Source organism: Mesoplodon densirostris, chromosome 14, assembly GCF_025265405.1.
Source record: "Mesoplodon densirostris isolate mMesDen1 chromosome 14, mMesDen1 primary haplotype, whole genome shotgun sequence".
Taxonomy (NCBI): Eukaryota; Metazoa; Chordata; class Mammalia; order Artiodactyla; family Ziphiidae; genus Mesoplodon; species Mesoplodon densirostris.
In genome coordinates this window covers 74,332,930-74,346,117 of record NC_082674.1, presented here as the reverse complement: position 1 = coordinate 74,346,117, position 13,188 = coordinate 74,332,930, and the positions used below count along the sequence as shown (strand labels likewise).

The 13,188-nt window shown below is 50.3% G+C and overlaps 1 protein-coding gene across 2 annotated transcripts in view; it reads left to right on the top strand.

The window, feature by feature from the left end:
• The first annotated feature begins 1,230 nt into the window (after positions 1-1,230).
• The window catches only part of INPP4A (inositol polyphosphate-4-phosphatase type I A), a 130,629-nt gene continuing 118,671 nt past the window's right edge, over positions 1,231-13,188 (top strand). For both annotated transcript variants that reach the window (XM_060118026.1, XM_060118024.1), the window contains exon 1: positions 1,231-1,530. The gene's annotated coding sequence lies outside the window, so the exon portion shown is untranslated. The remainder of the gene's footprint in view (positions 1,531-13,188) is intronic.

Genomic DNA, 13,188 nt, shown 5'->3' with positions numbered 1-13,188 from the left:
CCGTTCCTTGCTGCACTGAAATTGTAATTGATCTTTATAAGATTAACCTGAATTACACAACAGTCAAGTGACAAATGTTATTGGAAGCCTGATTCTCATTCAGTGTTTGTTACTATGCTAAATGAATGAATTGTTGAACTTTGATGTCTATTTTTAAATGTTTGTGAATTTAAATTTGTTACTTTTTTTAAAGCCAGTGATTGAAAAACTCTCTTGGCTTGATTAAAGTTATCATGGCCGTAAAATGTATTGTCTGAACGCTTTTGAGAACACTTCTGAGAATGAAAGGGGACCTATTAATAATTTTGCTGGGTAAAAGATGTAAACTGGGGTTGTCCCAGCTAAACCAGGTATATTGGTCACCCTAATTTTAGAAAATAAGGTATAAAATTATTTTTGCATTTCCACAAGTTTGATATTTTGGATTTAATTTTACACTAGGGTTAAAGTTCTGTCAATATTTCTTTCCATTTATCTGAAGAAATAATAGAAAGCTTTTTGTTAGTAAGTTACTTTTCAGAAGAGAAATTAAGTCAGAAAATAAATTAAACTTTAAAAAGTTTCATATTTACTTATTTTTATTCCAGACTGTTGTCTGCGTCTGGTTTTTGGTGACATGGGGAAGCTCAGCTCTAATTCTAAATATTAGAGAATTTTTGTTTAATTTCCATTTCTTACAGGTTAATCTTTTCTTTTTAAAGTAATTTATAAATGTTTGTTTTTATACCTGAGGTATGTGAGCGCCAACTGAGAAGTGTTCTGGTTTATTGAATTAAATTAGTTTTCATTCAAGAATTTTAAAGAATTTTTTTTCTGACAGAATTTAAAGATGAAGATTAATGTTTATATTCAGTAGGGACTGCGTAGTCCGCACCCGGGGAGCGCGCTAACCGGAGGGCAAACGGCCGGAGCGGTTCCCGGGTCGCGACTCTTCAGGAGTCTTCTTCCTCATGGATGCGTCAGGGCCTCCAAGCCTCAGTATTTGTGAGGGCGAAAATGCCATCGTCCAATTAAAGTGCAGAAGTTCAAGAACTCCTTGCAGACGATTCGATCACAGCTGAGAGCGGGTCTTGCAGGAAGCCAAGAGAAGTCAGCCAGCGTGAGCAGCCGCGGAGGAGGACCAGCCGGGTGGGGTCGACCCAGACCGGGGCTCGTGGAGCGCGCATGCGCGGCGAGGGGGCGGGGCCGGGGCGGGGTTGGCGTGGCTTCCCGAGCGGCGGCAGCGGCAGCAGCGGCAGCGGCGGCGGCGGCGGCGGCGGCAGCGGCAGCGGCAGCGGTAGCAGCAGTAGCAGCAGCAGCCGCAGCCGCAGCCTGGGCGGCGGGTTTGGCGCTGCAGCGCTGGCGGCAGGTTCGCGGCTGGGCTGGGCGCTGCGGACCCGGACAAGAGGACGAGCACCTGGAGCCCGGCCGCAGCCCACGACTTTGCGACCCAGCGGCGGCGTTGCTGCTGTGGGGCTCGGGCGCGCGGCCCGGCGGGAGCGAGGACGGCGGGGCGGCAGGGCGCGGGCGCCGCGGGCCGGGACGCGCCAGGTAGGTGGGCCGGGCCGGGCCGGGGGCGCCGCGGCGGCCGTGAGCCGCCGGGCACCGGGATGCTCCCCGGGCGGAGCGGGGAGCGGCGGGGCGCGGCGCGCATCCCGACACCCGGCGCGCCGGACGCGGAAGGCGCCGGCGGTTGTCATGGAAATCGTACAGCCTAGCGGTTCCCTGGCGGTGGCGTCTTTGGAGAATGATCAGACCCCGGCGACCCCTAGCAGGATGACGCCCCGGGCCGCCTCGGGCTGAGGGTAGCGGGCGGCGGGGAGCCGGGATGCGGGACGTGGCGCCCCCGAGGCCAGGTCGCGGCGGCTGCTTGGTGCGTCTCCAGGACTGGATCTAGTGACTCCAGACGCTGAGGCCTCGGGGTGTTTCGGGTGTAAACAGAACCGGGTAAAAATAAACAGACACCTCGGTGTAGGCCCCCATCCTCCCAAACTCTTCCCTTTTCTGCCAGCCCACCGTCCCCGACAACAGTTCTGGCATCTTTGCTTTTGATATTTTCTTTCTTTATGGCTTTGCTAGTCAATGAATTGAGGCCTGGGAAATCTGCAGTGGTTTGTGACCGTCTCCTGAAAAGCCAGTCATGAATGTGTAGGCCACAGGAGATTGAAACACTCAAAACGTCAACGGTTAATTTACGTGTTTGTGGGCGAAGGGAGCGGTGATGGGCTCGGCTCTCCCTCCCCTTGTTGCCTGCCCTCTGACATTACATAATCATGTATTCCTCCTAACCCGACTTCATCCCTAATGACAGATCATAAAAAAATATTCCTCTGGATAAGAAAAAAAGTATAGGCGGTTGTAAAGCCCATCTTCTTGTGTTTTTGCTTTGCCACTTAATGGGTTTTGTGTTGAGAGGCTGCTGAAGAGTCGAATTTGATTTGCCACCTGCCTCTTAAAGGGGCATCTAAACCGAGGGAGTAGGCGGTGGGGTGGCAGTTTGAATGTTGCAGTGAAATTCTGCCTGATTCATCTCTGTTCACAGTGGATGGGGCGGACTGTGGGCAGTGGGGTTGGAGAGCGAACAGGCTGACTTGGATGTGAATCTTGAATATGCCAGTTGCTAACTCTGGTTCTCAATTTTCTCATCTCTGGAAGGTGAGAACAGAACCTACTTTGCTGAGTTTGTTTTGGAATCTAGATGCTGTTGGCATTGGTAAGTGACCATAGAGTAGCTATAGATTGTCCTAGCATTAAGCCTAATTTTTCTTTGATTGAAAACAGGCTTTCTTTAACGGGAATTTTTGTCTTTGGATTTAGGCTAGGGCCTTTGTTTGGGGGGTTCTTTGCTGAAATGTTTACTTCTGGAAGAGTCAGTTCACTGGTTTCTTTGAAGAAAGTTGAGATGATGGTGCCTGTGTGGGAAGGTCAGTGTGGTTGTTGTGTTGGAGGGCTGGTGTCAGGAGACCGCGATGCTGGCAGGGGGCGGGGGGGGGGCGGGCGTTGCGTGCGAACGGAGCCCACAAGGCCTGGTTCCCTGTGGTGTCTTGCAAACAAGCCTCTGTAACAACAAGCCAGAGTTACATTTACAAGGAGAGTTTGCCCTGAAGACAGGGCTTAAAGGAATAAATGCTGAAAAAATACAACGAGAAAGGAGGGCTGTATTTCTACTGAGCTCGGTGGTAGAATTAGTTGTACTAATTCCACCAGCCAGTTTACTTATCCAACTATTTTTCATTAGGCTTATGCTGTCTCAGAGGGTTTATCTGCTCAGGTGCAAGTCCCGCCTCCCAGCTAGACGCAAAGTCAAGGGTAGACATTATAACTCATTGTTTTTGGAAACTGGATATTTTGTTGTATTGCTGTTAATGCCATTAATAAGTTAAAAAAAATCAATTTAAGGGAAGGATGAAATCAAATAATATACATAAGAGGTTGTAAGCTGTAAAGCTCTAGAGAGACAGGTTGTGTACGATAGAACTATTGACTGTTCAAGTCCCGTTCGCCAGCTGCCTGCCTGGGAGCATTCTCCTCAGCCAGCAAACCTGCAAGGGCACCAAAGGAATGGAACCAAAAGGGTGTGGGACAAACTGATCCCAACCCCCATCCCATGGCTTAACATTTCAAGAATCCAATAAGACACAGTAGAGGGGGAGACTTTGGACCAAGACTGTTTTATCCTGGTTTCTTACGAAAACTTCTTTAGAGATTATGTATTCCAGGAAGGGCCCTGTAGCATCATCAGCTACGCACAGTGTCAGGATGCTGTGGCTTTCACTGAGGGAAAAATAGCACAAATGTGCAGTGAAGAAGCCTTGATTATGTTGTTGCTGCTTCTGTGGAACTTGGTTAATGAGCTAGTCTTGAGAGATCCTTCAAAACAGCTTTTTCTGGTGTCCTGGAACAGAAGCTCTGTGAGGACAGCATATTCTAGGGAGACCAGTATTAACACCAGGGTAGGCCTGCTTCATTTTGTCTCTCTGTGCTTTTAAGGAAAATACCATTGTGAACTTAATCCCCAGGAATTTTACCTGTATTTTTCTATGCATATGCATACCTTGCTCTCTTAAAAAAGTTTTAAAAAATATATTATTTCAGATTCACTGAAAAGTTGAAAGAATAATCCAAAGAGTTCCAAGATGTCCTTTACCCAGATTCTCCAAATGTTGACATTTGGTTTATCCTCTCTCATATTTGTGTGTGTGTGTGTGATTACTTTTCTCTGAAATGTTTAATGTTAAGTTGCAGACTTGATACGCCTTTACTGCTAAATACTTTATTGTGTATTTCATAAAAACAAGGACATTCTCTTACAAAACAACAGCATGATTATTAGAAATCAGGAAATTAAATGTTGATGCAACACTATTATTTAATCTACAGGTCTTTTTTCAGATCTTGCCAGTAGGCCACTTTAGAGCAAAAGGAAATCCAAGATTCTGTGGTGCCTTAAACCATCCTGTCTCTTTAGTCTCCTTTAATCTGGAACAGTTCCTGAATCTGTCTTTGTATTTCATGACTTTGACATTGACATTTTTGAAGACAACTGCCTGTGTTTTGGATAATGTCCCTCCACTTGGGTTTGCCCGTGGTTTCTTCCTGCTTAGATTCCTATTATGCACTTTTGGCAGGTGTGGCATGGGGCGGTGCTGCAGCCGTCTTAGCGTATCTCACGGTGGGAGGCATATGCTGTTGATTAGTCCCATTCACTGGTCCTGTCATCACTTCATTAAGATCCTGTCTGTCAGATTCCCTCACAGAAAGTTACCATTTTTCCCTTTGTTGTTAATATGTGTCTCATAGTAAGATCACTTGAGACTGTAAATATACCGTGACTCCTCATACTTTCACCCACTAGTTTAAGAATCCATTGATGATTCTTACCCAGATCAGTTATGATAGTTGACAGATGGTGATTTTCTAATTCCATGTTTCTTTCTATGCTTATCAGTTGGAATTGTACTAAAAGGAAAAACTTTACTTTCTCCCTCATTTGCTCTTTGGTTTATGTCTCTACACTCATGAATGAATTCCTGCTTTATGCAATAGATTATAGTTTGTTAGGCTCATTATCCATTTTTCTGCTTAAATTGTCCCAGACTTGGCCTGCAGAAGCCCCTTCCAGCTGGCCCTCCTGTCCTTTTGATGTGGCCTCATCATCTTTGAGGACTTCTTTACTTTCTGGCACAAAACCTCCAAGACTCAGCTTGTACTTTCCAGCCCTGGAATCAGCCATTTCTCCAAAGAGTCCAAGTTCATTTTAGTGGAGAATGATCCTGAAAAACCCAGATCTGGGTGCTAGGTGTGCTCGTTGCCGCTTCTGGGCCTTTTCAGTGGACAAGTGTTCTTCATTGTAAACATAAATGGAGACACATCATACAAAATTTTCTCTGATTTACTTTTTAAATTTAATGCTATGTCCTGGGGATCTATAGGCACTGACCTGAAAAGTTTGGTCTGTATTCCAGAGTGAGGGCGTACTGTTATTTACTTAACTGTCCTTTATTGATGGACTTCTAGGTTGTTTCCAATATTCTACTCTAAGAATAGTGGGGAATCTGTGAACCGCATCATTGTCAACACAAATATTTCAGTCTCCTAGATCCCTAGAAGTAGAATTTCTGGGTTAGAGAGTAGTATTAAATGGATAGCTTTGCCACATTGCCCCCCCCACCGCCCCTTCCAAGAAGCTTTATCACTCTATGCATTCATCAGTGTGTGAAATTGCCTTTTTCCCTTTAATTTGGCCAACACTGAACTGAAGAGTATAAATCTTGTTAATTTTTGCCAATCTAATGGATAAAGAAGACATTACTTTTTAAATTACCTTTTCCAAATTACCAAAAATATTGAAAACCTTTTCTTGCTAGTTTATATTTTAGCTTCTGTGAACAGCCTGTTCATACCCTTTGACCATTTTTTCTTATTAGGTTATCTTGCTGGGTTGTGGAAGGTAGTATAACTTTGGACTTGATTCTCGGCAGCCTTTGATGTCTCCTTTAAGGGTGATGCATTTTTCATCCTAAAGGAGAAGGAAACTAACATATTCTGAACACCCCTATGTTGCAGGCCCTGGGCCAAGCGTCCATATGCATCCTCAGCAAGGTCCCGGGAGAAGGCCAGTGGTGTTGAGGGGGAGGCTGAAGTGAGACATGATTAAGGCACCACCTGGGAGTGATTGTAAGTGGTTGAACCGGGATTCAGACCCGGGTCTGTCTGGATCTAGTGCCGTCTCCACGAAATTACATCGCGTCCTTCACAGGATTTTGTAATGAATGCTTTACGTGTCAGTGTGGATGTGAAAATCAGTTACCTGGAGTCCCCAGTATCAACAATTTCTGTGTCAGTAAAGGGCTTTTTTACTCAGTCCTGCTTGGTGAGCATACACATCTCTCAAAACCATCTATTTTATTCCTGGAGCTATTGTGGACTCTGCAGTCAAACGTCCTGTGAGCCTCCAACTAGCTGTGTGACTTTGGGCGAGCGGCTTCATCTTTCTGTGCCCGGTTTTCTCACCCGCAAAACTGGGCTGATGGCAGCAGCAAACCCAGAGGCTTTGCTGGGGGCTTGAGCGAGTTAATACACGTCAGGTGCGTGCAGTGGCGCCTGATGCCTGCTGAAACCCCAGGGAACGTACCTTAGGAGGAGTCTATATGGGAAGCACGTGCGGGAGGCCGCGTGGAGCTATAGCGCAGCCTCCTCTGGTTGGGTTTAATCTCTTAACCATCCCTTTTGTCATAACCCGGCCGGGAAATGGGGACCCAGGGCCCCTGCGTGCTGTGTGCTTGTATCCTCTCTCTACAGACCTTGCTGGTGCCCTGTCACGGGCCTGCCAGCTAGCCCAGTTGGCCCTTCCTGTCTGCCCGCAGCTGCTGACCTGGGGCCGCTGAGACACTGCAGGCCTTCCCCTGTGCGGTTTGCTCAGTGGGGGTCACCGGGGAGGGTCTCAGAAGCAGGCAGTGTCTGGTGGGGGAGGGGCATGCTCTGGGGATAAAGAGGAGGTGTCCCTTTTCTGGAATGGGGTCAGGAGAACAGACAGGTGTCCTCTGGCCTCCAGGAGGAGGGGAGGGGACCACTGGAGGGGCCCAGCGACCCGCTCCCCTCAGCTCTCTTCCTCAGAGCCTGTCCCTCAGACGCCTAGTCGTTCTCCTGACCTCGAGCCCCTGCAGCGCCCCTTGTCTTACGCTTTTGCAGGCAGGACTCTGAGGCCTCCTGAAACCCCCGGCCTCCCTCTCTGCTTCCTGCTTCCTGCCCCACGCCTCCACCAGTGCCCTTGGATGGCTGGCATCAGCGGCCGTTCCAGTAGCTGCCTGAGAAGACTCCCTCCCTCCAGGATGTGGAACTCCTCTCCTACCCTGTCCCGTGTTGCTTGCGTTGCAAGTGGCGCCTTCTCTAACCCATGAATTAGAGCTTTCAAGACGGATGACCTTGGTGTGCACATTCTGGGAGAGTGAAAGAAATGCGTTTAGGCAGGTGGGTGCTTCTGGGAGAACAGGGCCTGTTAGGAAATGAGGAGGCCCAGTTCAGGAGTCTCCCTGGGGTTACGGATTATGGGGCGGGTCAGTTGGGGTGCTTTTGGCTGCCAAGTGAGCAGTGAGGACGCTGACTGTCTCACAGACCTGGAGTCCTACTCTAGCAGCAGTTTTGAAGTTTCATCGAGGACCTAGATGCTTCACCCCAGGGTCAGCCTCCCCGCGGTTATGAGATGGTCCTTAGCGTCAGTGGGACTGCGTGAAGGAGACACGCCAGCCAGTCCCCAGCCACAACCTCTGCCTGTCCTCCCTCCGGTCTGTGGGAGCAGTGAGCATCACATGGCCTCCCCGGACCCAGGCTGTGGGCCGGCTGACTTAGGAGTGCTCCTCCGAGCGTGGCCCCCGGACCCGCCGCATCAGCATCACCTGAGACTTGTCCGAAACGCAGTCTCAGGCCCCAGCCAACCGACGGAATCAGAAACTCTGGGATGGGGCCCAGCGATCTGTTGCGAAACAAGCCTTCCAGGTGATTCTGATGCAAGGTCCATTTGAGAATTGCTCCCTTAGTCTAATCAAGACCACCCCCCACTCCTCAGCTGGTGTTTCCGGAATCCAGAGAGGACAGTTCCCAGAATAGGCGGACGGGAGGGAGAAGTTGGGAGGTCAGCCCACAGCGTCAGCCGAGGGGCGTGCAGCGTGTTTAAGGAGCCTGTGGGTGGCTTTGCCCTCCTTGGCCCCCTGCCCCAGTGTATGGGCCCAGCTGAGTGTCCCAGCTCCCATGCCCGCAGTCTCTCCAGCCCCTCTGAGCGGGGCCCACGCCCTCCCTGCAGGACTTGGCACTGAAGGGGCCGCGTTGGGAGCACCAGCCCCAGCTTCTCTCTCTGGCCCAGCGGGGATGGAGTGCGCAGGCCCTGCTGACTCACTTTCCTAAGCCGGTCCCTAAGCGTGTTCAGGTGTGTGGGGTTTGCACACGCTGCTACTTCTCACTCAATTAGGAAGAAATAGAGAGCAGTGCCATTAGTAGGGGCTTGGGGAATGCTGAAGGAACGGGCCTGGAGGGACGGCAGCCTCAGGGACTATTTATAATGGCAGCGGCGTGTGACCTGCTTTATCGTCCCCTTTCGGAGGCACAGCCTCACCTTCACGTTCGGGTGAAGTAAAACAGCCACCTCCACGGTGTGATTCGTGACATCAGACTAGCCCACTGTTCCAGACTTTTCCTGGAACTGGAGAGCTGAGGTATTTCTAGATTTTCTTGACTTTGCACGGCTTGCAAGGTTCATCCTAATACGTAAAGATGGTGTATGGGAGCCTCACGCTGAGCGCCTCAGCATCGGTGCTGACGGCCCAGGCAGGAAGAGCAGCCGAGGGGGAGAGGGCCTGGGGAGGGTCCAGAATAGTGTTTTCAGACGGCATTGGTTTGTGACATCAATTTGAGATTGTAACCGGCATTAAAAATATTTTTGAGGGCTTCCCTGGTGGTGCAGCGGTTGAGAGTCCTCCTGCCGATGCAGGGGACGCGGGTTCGTGTCCCGGTCCGGGAAGATCCCACATGCCGCGGAGCGGCTGGGCCCGTGAGCCATGGCCGCTGAGCCTGCGCGTCTGGAGCCTGTGCTCCGCAACGGGAGAGGCCACAGCAGTGAGAGGCTTGTGTACCGCAAAAAAAATGTTTTTGAAATAAAATAGAAAATATCCAAATATGTTTCCTACGGGAAGGGTGAGCATTTCTTGATCCCACAGGTCGTTATTTGCACATGGTGTGTGTGTGGGTGTTGTCACGGTGTGATTGTTTCTTCCTGTGGGTTTTTTTCAAAAAGTATTAAATCCGAGGGTCGAGCATGGGGAGGAGGGGGCTCTGCTGGACGTGTACGGACACGGGGTCTTTTGCCGGGGGGGTACCTCGGGGGGTGCGTGGCCTACTCCAGGTGGAGAGCCACCGGTGGGAAGCGAGAGGGGCCTTTCAGCGGTGTGGGCCGGTGGGGGTGGAGCTGGAGCCCCGAGGGCAGCAGGGAGGGCTCTGAACTTCCTGGTCTCACTCTGGTTTACTGTTTGTGGTGTTTGACCACCTGGGCCAAATCCTCCTCATGATGTTGGGGGTCCTCAGCCGGGCCACTCTGAGACTGGGGAGGCCGTGGCAGGGAGTGTGTCGACTTTCCAGAGGTTTAAAATTTGACTCTGGATGCCTGACCCATCCTTCTGACAGGGCGGATCAGCATATGGTGATCTACAGAGGGAGGGCGGGGAAAGGGGATAGAGGTGGAGACAGACGTGTGTCTGCGTCTGGCTTGTTTGGGGGCTGGCCCCACTGTGGCCTGTGAGCAGTGACAGGACAACTCCCACGTCGCCTTGGCTGCCGTTGGGACGGGGTGATATGCATTGTTTCACGCCGGGGTTAGTCTGGTTTGTGTCACAAAGCATACGCAGTAATGGCTTTGGGGTGTCAGTGTCTGTTTTTTGAGGGGGGCAAGTTGGATTGTGGGAAGAGAAAGTGCTGGACAAGAACCTGAGTCAGCTTTCTCATGTGTAAAATGCGGAAGGTGCCTGGCTCACGGGGATGGGGGCGGGTGCTGTGTGGATTAAGTAGTATGGATACAAGCAGGAGAGGTCTGGGCACTGCAGCTCTGGACCAGTGCCGGTCCAGGGAAGGTACTGTCTCGCAGGAGGTCCGGCGTCTCCCCTCTCGATGTTGCAGTCTCGATTACCCTTTTTCCTACTGTGCCTCTGTTCTAAAAAGTGTATTCAAAAGGCTAGAGTGCATCCCATCTCTCAGTCCTGCCCAGGGCACCTCTGAAGGGAAATGCTGCAGAAGAAGGAGGTTTTGAGGGGCAGGGGACTGCCGGCAAACGTCAGAGGAGAAGGATGTGGGTAGAAGTGGGAAGAGGGAAGTGAGAGGGGCCTGGGCTCATAGATGTTCAGTCAGGTGGCCACTGACCCAGCTGTCTTCTACTGACACTTTTTTTTTTTTTTCTAAAGCACATAGAAACTTGTGATTGTGTGCAGTGGAATGGTCAGTATTTTCACGTTTCTTAGTTATTGCTTCGACTGTGTTCTGCGTACACACATGTTAAAGAGCGTGATCACATTGCCTAATTGGGTGCTAATCAGATGGCCGGTAAAATGGAATCATTGGTGGAGTGTGTGCCAAGCAGTATCAAGGTGCCCCAGAATCTTCCACCCGTTGTTGCTGCTCTGGTTTGGAAGAGGAGTGGTGGGTGAGTGGATTGGCCTCGCGGAAACACCCTGCTAGTCGACAGGCCCACCTGGGGGAGGAGGAAGGCGCATTTGGGTTTTACCCCCGGCTTGCAGGTGCTTTGGGGATGTTGGGCCTGAGTTTTACCTTCTCCTTCCTTGTTCATCTAGTGAAGGTCAGTCCCTGCATTCCTGCCCCCTTGGCCCCCAATCCTGCATCGCAGTGGAATTGTGATGGTGCCTTGACGGCTGCATGGGCGAAGTCTTGTGTGTGCTTGGTTTGGTGGGCCTCAGGCTCAGACATAGACATATATAAAGTCTCTTTAGGGAAGTGCTTCTTGAATCTGTGGCCTTGGAAGTCCACCTCCTGCCTTGTGCTCTTTCACTTTCCCTCCGCTCTGTAGTGATTCAGCAGCAGCTTTCCAGAATGGAGAAGCTTCGTGTCAGAGATGCTGGAGGACCCCGGGCATGTCCGTGGAGATGGAAGCTCCCTGTGTACCCTGCAGACCAAACTCTTCCTGGTCCAAGTGGAGCATCCGGTGCCACCCCTGGCTCCTCCACCTGTGCCCCATCCCCACACCCCTACTCTGAGGCTCTTTGCAGAAAGTCCCCCAGTACAACTGCACTCTATGTCGAAGCCCAAATCCTTGTCATTCTCCGTGGACTGATGGAGACCACTCTACTCGCTGATATTTTGCCTTGATAATTTATGCACAGTTATTGTCTGGTTCAGCTCTGGATTCTCTCTGGCAGCTTGACATCCTTCCCTGACTTCTCCACTTACCTCTCTCTGACCTCCTTTTTACTCTGTTTTTGACCTATTTTATTTCTGATTAGCCATTCCTGACCTTTTTTTTTTTTTTTTCGGTACGCGGGCCTCTCACTGCTGTGGCCTCTCCCGTTGCAGAGCACAGGCTCCGGACGCGCAGGCTCAGCAGCCACGGCTCACGGGCCCAGCTGCTCCGTGGCATGTGGGATCCTCCCAGACCAGGGCACGAACCCGCGTCCCCTGCATCGGCAGGCGGACTCTCCACCACTGCGCCACCAGGGAAGCCCCATTGCTGACCTTTTACACAAACGGCACATGGACTTAAAGTTATCAGTCAAAGCATAAACTGATTGAAAAGAAAAAAAGAAAGAGCTTTAGATGGATACAACTTTCCGAGTGCCGTCCTTCAAGAGGAGTCCTCCTAGTTCAGGGATCCTGCCACTGGTGAAGGTGGTCACATTCTTCATTTGTGTGTCTTCTTGAAACGCCGTAGAGCCCATGAGAACAGGAACCTGTCTTAACTTGATAGCAGAAATAATCTTGGAAATAGTTGGTGTTCTACGTGTGATTTCTCAAGACACGTGTTTTGTGATTAACATTATAGGTGCCTTCGAACTGTTATGGTATTTTGAATACCTTCAGCAGGGGGAGGAAGATCTTTGCATTTTGAGTCAACTTAATTACTTAATCCGTCAAATATCTTTACCAAGCTAGGTATTCACCTCGTTGGTCAAAGGCAGAAGAAAAGCCAGCAGATGGATTGGGAAGCAGTGAGAGGCCTTGTGCAGGGTTGTTTCACTGGCTCAAAGAGAAAGAATGCTTCCTTGACAGTAGTACCGCCATCTTGGTTAAGAAGATCCAGGTTTTAGGGCCTCCCTGGTGGCGCAGTGGTTGAGAGTCCGCCTGCCGATGCAGGGGATGCAGGTTCGTGCCCCGGTCCGGGAGGATCCCACATGCCGCGGAGCAGCTGGGCCCGTGAGCCATGGCCGCTGAGCCTGCGCGTCCGGAGCCTGTGCTCCGCAACGGGAGAGGCCACAGCAGTGAGAGGCCCGCGTACGGCCAAAAAAAAAAAAAAAAAAAAAAAAAAAAAAAAAGAAGATCCAGGTTTTAAAATGAATCTCCGTCAGTTCCTAACCTGGGACAACGTAAGCCTTTTGCACTGGGGACTTGCCGATCAGCCTGTGCCCCTGTGTGCTCTCAGGGCGTCAGGTCACGCCGTCTGGCCTGCAGGTGCCTTTCTCGTCGCAGCAGCCAGCGCAGCCCCAGCCTCTTCTATGGCCAAGAGGGTTCTAAGCTGTAGTGGGTGTGACTCATTTCAAACAGGATTAGATGAGACATGATCAAATTCCAGGGCCGTAAAGTAAATCGCTGCATCATTCCTTGGAACTGGACGCGACAGGATCTGACCAGTGTTAGAGACCCATAGGTTGGCTGTTCCATAAACTGCTAAGGGTTGTACCGGTGTTTGCCACGGCAACCAGCAGCCCATGGCTTAGACTGTGAACCTAGTGTAGTGGACTAACTGTAATGAACAAAAAGGGGCTATTTTTACCTCATAACCTGGATTTGTCTGGACTGAATATGCAAGCCAAGCTATTAAATGTCTGGGGCAGTAAACAGGAATTCAGTATATTAAGTCTTTTTGAGCTTGCTACTGGGGCAGGCCTGGAAAGAGGATTGGTTAGCTTTTTTAGGATTATTAGTGTTGGCTGCATTAGGAAGGAACTGTTTTATGAAATAACTCTATAACGAAGTGAATCTTCTTACGCTTATAAGGCCTTG